The sequence below is a fragment of the Canis aureus genome, chromosome 5 (genome assembly GCF_053574225.1).
Source record: "Canis aureus isolate CA01 chromosome 5, VMU_Caureus_v.1.0, whole genome shotgun sequence".
Taxonomy (NCBI): domain Eukaryota; kingdom Metazoa; phylum Chordata; class Mammalia; order Carnivora; family Canidae; genus Canis; species Canis aureus.
The window spans coordinates 61,278,630-61,288,255 of NC_135615.1; the positions used below are offsets into that span (position 1 = coordinate 61,278,630).

General features: G+C 57.4%; 1 pseudogene; it reads left to right on the forward strand.

The window, feature by feature from the left end:
• The first annotated feature begins 5,631 nt into the window (after positions 1–5,631).
• On the forward strand, positions 5,632–6,915 carry LOC144313570 (L-xylulose reductase pseudogene; annotated as a pseudogene).
• Positions 6,916–9,626: the final 2,711 nt, after the last annotated feature.

The window sequence follows — 9,626 nt, forward strand, 5'->3', positions numbered from 1 at the left end:
TTGCTGGCCCCATTCAGGGTTTAACCGTTTCCCAGAAGGCTTTGTAAGACACTGCAGCCTAAACAACATAGCTTTGGGGCTCCTCTGCAGAGGGCAGCTTTAGCTGAGCAACTTTTTTCTTTTTTTTAAGATTTTATTTATTTGAGAGAGAGAGAGAGAATGTGCACACAAGTCAGGAGGAGAGGCAGAGGGAGAAGCGGGCTCCTGACTGAGCAGGGAGCTGATGCAAGGCTCGATCCCAGGACCCCAGGATCAGGACCTGAACCGAAGGCAGATGCTTAACCAACCGAGCCACCCAGGCGCCCTGACTGTGACTCTCTACAACATGCATGGCTTTGGCATTCCAGGGCGTCGGTGTCCAGTGTAGGTGCTTGGTGCGCATTTAGAAATGGCATCAGCTGCAGAAGTGAGGGAGGAGTAGCAGTGCCCGGCAGTGACTAGGGGCCCAAGGTGCCTGGAGAGCACAGGCAGTCTAGTGGCAATGGACTTGTGGGTGACCACATGAGATCCCTGTGTATCCCTTTCACCGCCTGCCATTAAGAGCCTGCCGTGGTAATCCCAGTAACCCCATGTGGATGTGGGGGAACCATTAAATGAAAGCAACCAGACAAACTCTTGCATAATAACCACCAAGATCAGGTATTATGTTTGAGACTGCAGCATCTTTTAGCCGGTCTTAATGCCGGTCGTGTAAAGGGGAGAACTGTGCCCCCCCAAAAGGATATGTTCAAATCCTACCCTCTAGTACCTGTAGTAAATGTGTGCTCCCTCAGATATATAGTTGGCTCATGAACATGACCCTTAAACTGTGTGGATCCACCATTGATATGCAGATTTTTTCCCAATAATACTGTGTAGGGCTGTAAATGTATCTTCTTTATGATTTTCTTTTTTAAAAAAAGGTTTTATTTATTTATCAGAGACACAGAGAGGCAGAGACATAGGCAGAGGAAGAAGTAGGCTCCCTGCAGGGAGCCCTGATGAGGGACTCTATCCCCAGACCCCAGGATCACGCCCTGAGCCCAAGGCAGACACTCAACTGCTGAGCCACCCAGGTGTCCCTCCTTTATGATCTTCTTAATGACATTCCCTTCCGTCAAGCTTACTTATTGTAAGAACATAGCACATAACACATAGAACATCAGAATAGCTTTCATTTGTTGTCTATGACATCAGTAACGTATCTATATCTGTAGCATCTATGATGACGGTAGCGGTGAGTTCTGTGGGGGGGGGGGGGGGAGTCACAAGTTGTACTCAGGGTTTTGACTACACGTGCGGTCGTTGTCCCTGCCTGATCCCAGAGCTGTTCATGGGTCAGCTGTAGTCTTTGCAGATGTAATCAGGTTAAAAGTTTAGAATGTCTTGGTCGCATGATAAGGAATGCCAAGAATTGTCAGGAGCCACCAGAAACTGGAAGAGGCGAGGAAGGATTCTTTCTGGAGCCTGCAGAAGGAGCATAGCCCTTGCCAACACCTTGATTTTGGATTTCTAGCCTCCAGGACTGTTCGAGAATAAATTTTGGATGTCTTAAGCCTCCCAGTTTGTGCTGCCTTCTTACAGGAGCCCTAGAAAATTGATACAGGCCACGCTTAGGAGTCACCAGGATGCGGCATGAATTTCTGTAAGCCCTTTATTCATTTAGGAAAACTTTCCTGAGCCCAATTCCAGGTGCTGGGATACCAAGCACCAAGATAAAGGTGGTATTGAGGAAGAAGGAAAACAACAATGTGAGATTCCAAGGCTAGGATGGGCCTGGGGGAGGGGGTGGCCATCTGTGGAATGTGCCTTCCAAACACCCTAAACTCTCTTAGTTTTGGAAGCTGGCCCTTCATTTTTTCTTTGGGGAACTTCTACTCCTTGGCTCTAGGTCTGTGAGGTTCAGTGGACGAGACCTACCTTCTGGCTCCTGGGCCCAGTACCACTGGCTGGGTGATGGTTCAGAGATCGGTTTCTGAGTCCCTCGGAGCTAATGAAAATGAAATCTGAGACTTTCACTGGAGATGTTTGAGATACACTATGTACTATTAAGGAGGTTGGCGTGACGTAAGGGTGGAGGTGCCCTTAAGGACAGAGGCTTCTTGAGATGAAGCTATATCAAAGAAAACAGAAATGGTGACCCTGAGCTCCTGCTGTCAGCAACTGAACTCCTAGATCCAGCTGTGCCTGCAGCTGGAGTATCCTGAGCTTTCTTTTTTTTGTTTGAGCCAGTACGTCTTCTCCATCAAACTTTGTGTTTTGTTTTGCTTTGCTTAAGCCTGTCTGGGTTGAGTGTCCGTCCCTCACCACCAGAGAGTTGCTACTGACGCGGTGGAAGACTTAGCCGAGAACCCAGGACCCGTGAGCCCCTCTGCTTGAGATCATAGGCTGTTCTCATTTTGTACTGAGTCCTGGTCCCGGGAACATCAGAGAAGCACTCTGGGGGGCACATGGGTGTGTCAGCATACACAGCCCTAGAGGGGCAGAGGCAGGACCTTTCCTGGGGCCAGGAAGTCCGGGTCCCTTTGGGTTTTCTGTCAGGACCCCCACCCCAGACCCAGGCCTATGGATTCCAGGTTCGGAGGCTCAGAAGGCTTTGCGCTCTTCTCTGCTTAAAACCCTTTGCCAACTAACTCACTTCCTTGCCACGGCCTGCAGAACCCCACGTGACCTGCTGTGGCCTGTCCCTGTAGTCAGGAACCCAGGAGGGAGCAGATGGCACCCCCGGGGAGGATAATTCTAGGAAAGCTTATTGACAGAGGAATTAAAACCAAAGCATGTGGGTGGGGTGCTGGGGAAGCCAGCCTGTGGTGCAGGAACCAGACCAGATGCTCCAGCACTGAGACCACTGCAGGCCCAGAGGGGTGACAGGAGACGGCTTGCAGGAGCCAAAAGGAGAGAGACTGGCACAGAGCAGGTGCCTTGAAGCACACAGCCAGCCCGAGAGCCCCTCTGGTGGTGGTGGGAGCAGGGATCCAGGAACTAGTTCCCTGATGGTGTTCTCCTCCCTCCAATACCTTGCTGGGCTCCCCCAGCCCAATGCCAGGGGCGCAGAGCTGGGCCGCGAATTCCAGGACGGGGGCGGAGCATGGCGGGGTGGCCTGCAAGCTTCTGTTCTGTTAGGTCTCAACTCAAATGCAGCCTCCTCTGTGAAGCCTTCCTGGACTGACCAGAAGGATTCCCCCGCCTGCCGTTGTGACTTAATTTTTTAAATTTTTTAAGATCTTATTTTTATTTATTCATGAGAGATACAGAGGGAGAAGCAGGCCCCTGTGGGGAGTCTGATGCGGGACTCGATCCCAGGACCCCAGGTCACACCCTAAGCTGAAGGCAGACGCTCAACCACTGAGCCACCCAGGTGCCCCCATTTTTGTGACTTTAATTTCTTATTTGTTTCTTGATTCCTGCACTAGAAGGTCAGCTGCTGTTCCGAGACCTAGAATAGGGTTTTTCACAAATTAGGTACTCAATAAATATTTGTCAAATAAATGGTTGAATTAACTTATGAATTACTCTTAGATGCGGGGAGGTGGGAAGAAAGGCTTAGTAAGCAGGGGAGGCGGTGGTGGGGTGGCCCCCGGAGTAGAAGGAAAGGCCAGAATGAACAGCTGAGGGCTCCGAATTGGGTTATCTCAAAGTCGTTTTGGATGATTCAAAGCTCTGGGGCTTCCCTTGTCTTACAAAGGCCCGGACTCTGCCCTAGGTTCTCCTGCCACTGGAGTGAGGGGAGGTGAGGACAGACCACCTGAGACTCGGGGAATCTGTGGGCACAGTTGTTAAATGGTGACCAACAGCAGGAGACATTTAGGGCAGACTTCAGGTAGGACTTTGCAGCACTGAGAAGCATGGAGCCAGGCCTTAAGGCGCCGGTGAGGGAGGCCGAGGCAGTTGCCTCCGCAAGAGGCAGAGACGGAGGAGAGGCTAAGCCATGTTTGGGTGAACACAAGGGCCTTCAGATGGACTTAAAGATCCCGACCGGGCAGGGGCGGACAAGTGGGCCGTTGGGTTCCTTCCCTGCCGCCCCTCGCTGCCCCCTGGCCCTTCCTTCTCTCCCCCCACGTTGAGGCCCACGTTGAGGTCTCCGAGGCCCTGAGTCACTGCCTCCCCGGGGCGCCCTGCCCACCTCCCCCTCTCTCCCCCTGTGCTTTTAGCCACAGCCTCTGTTTTTGTCCAGATGTGTGGTCTCTGGCTGGGACGGTTGGGGCAGGACACATGCTCTTTCTGCTGCTCTGCATCATTTCCAGCCTTCTGCTCACGGCACAGCGAGCTCGGCTTGGGGCGCCCCAACCCCCCCCCCCCACGCCCCGTGGCCCAGGCCCGGCCCTGGGGGCAGGGAGCCTCTCCAGGCCAGGGACCGCCTGGCCGGCTCTATCCGAGGGGGCAAGGGCTGCCTCAGGGCGGAGGGGGCCCTGTTGGAGAGCCCAGATCCAGCTTTACCTGAAACCCATACCGCCTTGGGTGTCTCTTTGAGGAGTCCTTTTCCACGTAATCCGATTTGCGTAGAAGCTCTGTTATTTGTACCTAAAATCGTGGCCCCCCACCGGGCTGCTCCCCGCCCCCCCCCAAGCGGCCCAGTGGGGGGGCGTCCTCCGCGGGCGGGTTTGCTCAGTGCCCCCCCCCCGCCGCCTCCCCGTCCGGGGTGGGGTCCCCCCTCCCCCCTCCCCCCCCCCCCCCCCCCCCCGCAGCAGGCGGCCCGCGGACGCAGTGCGCTCCCAGTGCGCTCCCGGGGCGGGGCGGGGCGGGACGTGTCCGGCGTCGCGGGGGCTGCGGGGGCTGCGGGGGCTGCGGGGGCTGCGGGGGCTGCGTGGGCTGCGGGGACCGCGAACCGCCCTGGGCCCGAGCACCCCCCGCGCGCCGCCCGCCCCCTGGGGCCCGCCCGGCTCTGGGTCGTCGCCACCGCGCCCCCCGCCCCCGCCCCCGCCCCCGCCCCGCCGGCGGCCTCCGCCGGGCGCGGCTCCAGCTCACACCCCGACACCGGAGCCCTTGCACCCCACCGCCAACCCCGGGGAGAGGTGGGGAAACTGAGGCACAGCGAAGGATTTGCTGCGGCCACGTTACAAGGGAAAGAAAGTCAGCGACCCCGCGGGGCTCACTTTGAACCGGGAACCGTAGGTCGTAGGTCGCTGTGCTCAGGCCTCGCGACGCACCTGTGAGCACGAGGACCGACAGGCAAGGTGAGCTCCACGGAGGACGCGCAGCCTGCGGGCGGCACCGGAACCTGAGTCCATTGACCCCCCCCCCCCCCGCGGCTGCGTCCTCGGCCAGCAGGCTCTGCACCCCCTGCGGCACCCCTGCAGCCCAGCATCTCCTGCGTCTCCAGCACCCTCAGCACCCTGGTTCCCCCGTTGCTCAGGGCTGTTCTCCGACGCCCTCCCTCTGCCGGGCCACGACTACCGCACTTTGCAGCCTGCGCAGAGCTCACCTCCAGGAAGCCCTCCTTGGTTTCGGAGCCCTTGCTCTGCCGCGGCGCCGCGGTGCTGCCCACGGCTCCCTGACCCCCGATGAACCCCATGGGGCCCCCTCCGCCGTGAGTGTCCAGTAATCACAATGACCACCTCAGGGCTGTGGCGGGTGGCCGAGGATCCGTTAGAGTGTGGTAGATGCTTAACACAGCGCCTGGCATGCATGCAGTAGGCACTTAATAGTTAGGCGATGACGGTCTTCGTCACAGAGGTCACCCAGCAGGCCTGTGTGTGTCTTCCCAAGTGATCAAGTCTTTATTGAGCACCTGCTGAGTGCAGCGCCTTTACCCGGGGAGCAAGGGCTAAGACCACGGCAGGCGGGACGCTGTCGCACAGGGGCCGGGCCCCCGCGGCCGGAGCTAAGCTGGGAGGGAGCGAGCGTGCGCACCACCGGCTCCCCTCCCGCCCCCGCGGACCGGCGGCTCCTTCCGAGGACGGCTTGCGCCACCTGCTGGCCACGCGTGGCGAAGCAGCCTCGGGGCCCGGCGCGGCGCGGCTCGGACCAGTTCTCTGGGCGCGTGGCTCCATCTAGTGTCCATCATGCGCAATCACAGCTCATCCGTTGGGTCCTGAAACTCCGGGGAAGCGGTTCTTGGAACCTTCCAGGATTCCACGTGAGAGCCACGGAATCGGAATTGGTGATGGGGGCGGTCGGGCCGCCGCCGCGCGCAGAGGCGGAACCACGGCCGTGGAGCTGGGGCTCGCGGGCCGCCGGGCGCTCGTCACCGGGGCGGGCAAAGGCATCGGGCGCAGCGCGGTCCAGGCGCCGCACGCCGCGGGGGTGCAGGTGGTGGCGGTGAGCCCGAGCCGGGCCGACCTGGACAGCCTGGTCGCGAGCGTCCCGGGGTGGAGCCCGTGTGTGTGGACCTGGCTGACCGGGAGGCCACCGAGCGGGCACTGGGCAGTGGGCCCCGTGGACCTGCTGGTGAACAACGCTGCGTGGCGCTGCCGCGGCCCTTCCTGGAGGTCACCAAGGAAGCATCCTTCGACCTGAACCTGCGGGCCGTCGTCATCCAAGTGTCCCAGATGGTGGCCCGCGGCTTAATAGCCAGGGGAGCCCCAGGGTCCATCGTGAACATCTCCTGCCAGGCCTCGCGGCGAGCAATAGCCAACCACAGCGTCTGCTGCTCCACCAAGGGTGCCAGGGACATGCTGACCTAGGTGATGGCTCCGGAGCTTGGGCCACACAAGATCCGCGTGAACACGGTGAACCCCACAGTGGTGATGACCCCCATGGGCCAGGCCAATTGGAGCGACCCTCAGAAGGCCAAGACCATGCTGGATCGAATCCCACTTGGCAAGTTTGCAAAGGTGGGGAACGTGGTGGACACCATCCTCTTCCAGCTGAGTGACCGGAGCAGCATGACCACGGGCTCCGCTATGCCGGTGGATGGGGGCTTCCTGGCCACCTGAGTCTCTACTGACATCCCTGCTCCATGCAGAACCCCCCGCCCCACCCAGTTTCTCCAATAAACATGAGTCTTCTGCTTAAAAAAAAAAAAAAAAAAAGAATTGGTGATGGGGGCGGGGTGGGGGGAGGGAAATGCTTCCTTAGAACCTACCTTTTAGACGACATTTCCAGGTTATTATAACTGTGGGAAACGTGAAGTTGGAGAAGCATGACTTTACTTTTTTAAAAAAGATTTTATTTATTTATGAAAGACACACACAGAGAGGCAGAGACACAGGCAGAGGGAGAAGCAGGCTCCCTGCGTGGAGTCCAATGTGGGATTTGATTCTGGGACTCCAGGATCACGCCCTGGGCCAAAGGCAGATGGGCCCAACCACTGAGGCACCCAGGCGTCCGGAGAAGCATGACTTTAAAGGGACTTCTGCAAATGTATTTGTAGCCGCTCCCACCTGTTCAGTCATTAAATAGTCACTCACTTTAGATCTGGAGTTCTCTTTTCCAAGATGAGGAGACTGAGGCACAGTTAGTGAGCACTGACTCAGGCAACCTGCTATGGAGCCCATGCCCCTAGCCAGCTGACACTCAGTGCCCCAGAGCAGGCAAAGTTTGGCTTTTGCACCCTACGTGCCATCACAGTCTCGTTTCCAGGCATCCTTGGCCGGACCACATGCTCCTTGTCTGGGATTCTTTGTTCCTATTTGCTTATTTAGCTGCTAAAGGCTTATTAAGCCCTGTGCCAGGCCCTGGATCTACAGCAATGACTAATTGAAGTCACTGCTTTCATGGTGCTTCCACCTTAGTGGAAGGAGACAGAGAACACAGAGCAGACACATTCATAGAAGAAGTCATCCTGGATGGTGGGAAGACCTGTGAAGGATGGTATCAAGATGATCGAATAGGGAAAACTTGAGAAAAGGTGGTGGGAGTGGGAGGCTTTGAGAGGAATTGATTTCTGAAGAAAGACAAGGAAGCAGACATGTGCAGAACTAAGGGAAGAGTGTTTCCAGTAGAGAGAATGGCAGGTGCAAAGGCCCTGTGGCAGGTGCAAGCTTATTGTATTTGAGGAACAAAAGGGACAAAAAGAAGAGCGTCATGGTTGCCATAGAGTGAGTGAAGGGCACAGTGGACGTTTGTGGGTTTGGTCACCAAGCACGTGTCTCCTCTTCCTCTGGAGGAGTTCTGTCCTTTCCATTGAGGACAGTGTTACTGGGAAGGTAAACTGGGGTACTTGCCTTCTGTCTTCAGCAGCCAGGTGGGTCCTTGAAGCCTTCTTGGGCCAGGGCTTTCCTCTGGCTACCCTATGGGTGGGCTTGTGATCTGGGCTCAGCCAACGGGATGCCCATGACATCTTGAGTGACATAAACACAAAGAGTGCTGGCCACCCAAGTGTGCTGCTGCAGGGCCCATGGACTGGTATCCCTCCTCCCCTCTGTTGTCACCCTAATAACCCCCATTGCCCTTAAGTGAGTCAGGGTGTATTTCTGTTGCTTGCACCCAAATAATCCTAAGGGTTCAGTGTGGTAATACTGGAAGGTGAAGTTGGGGTGGTGGTGGCGGTCAGTGGGGCCAGGTCACGCTGTTTGGCTGAGCTAAGGAGTTGGGTTGTGCTCTGAGGACAATGAGATGCAGCTGGCTTGGCCCTTCTGAGACCCTAGGACCGGGTGTCGGTGGCTTCTTACCTGCCGGGATGGCCTTATCCCACCAGCCCCCAACCAGAATGCTGTCCTTCCTCACCCAAGCCCAGGCCTGTCCCCACTCTACAGCTAGCAAGCCGTTGCCTTCAGCAGGTGCCCAGGGTCCTGCTGTGGGGTGTCTGCCTGGCTCCTGGAAGTGCCTCTAAGGCTTTATCCCCACCACACACCCCAGCAAAAGAAGAGCAAAGTGAGAAGGAAGGAGAAACAGGCAATCAGAACATCTTATACATTGTGAGACACCAGGGGGGCTGGGGAGAGGGTTAGGGGGCCCAAGGGTCAGCCGGTGTCCCCAAGTGCCTCCTGCCCTCAAATTCTGAAGCATCAGGAACCAATCACAGTACCAAAGAGCCAGCTGGTGACCCCAATCCTTCTGCCCCAGCAACAAGCCCTGGCTATTGTTTTTCTAGGAATCCAGAAAATCCCTTTCCTATAAGCAGCACCCCCACCTCCACCTCCCCAGGGCTGGCTGCAGATGCCACTTGTCTCCTCTGTGCTGCCCGGTGCTCCAGCTCCCTCCTGCCCCTCAGCTTGACTTCTATCCACTGTCCTCCCCACCACAGCCCAGAGACACACAGACCCCATCCGGGCTCCTGGAGCCACGGTGATCCTCGAGTCAGTCTCCAAATCTGGAACATTCTCCATGTCTGTTCCCGCTCGTCAAACTCGCCTGGTCCTTGCCTCCCTTACTGGTGGAGGCTCGCTGGAACAAGTGGCTCTGTGGCAGGATCCAAGAGGGACTTAGGGCGGAATCGCAGATGAGCAGGCCTCGGGAAGGGATGGGGGGTGGCCACAGTGCACCTTACAAGCCACGCCTCATCCCCTTGGGGAATATTCGCCAGGTATCACCCCCAGCGGGGCAATGTGGGAGTGAGGGAGGCCGCCTCCTTCTACGCCTTTAGGAACCAGCTTGATTTGAATTCCCAGAGGACCCTTGCACCTGCCATTTCTTCAGAGGCACCACCTCTCCTCCTGACCCCTGTCACATAGCCTGTGGGCACCCACATGGGTGGCAGGTGAGCACCCCTCCTTGCTCACGTGGTATGGTGGGGAGTGACAGACAGCTGCCAAGGGACACTCAGG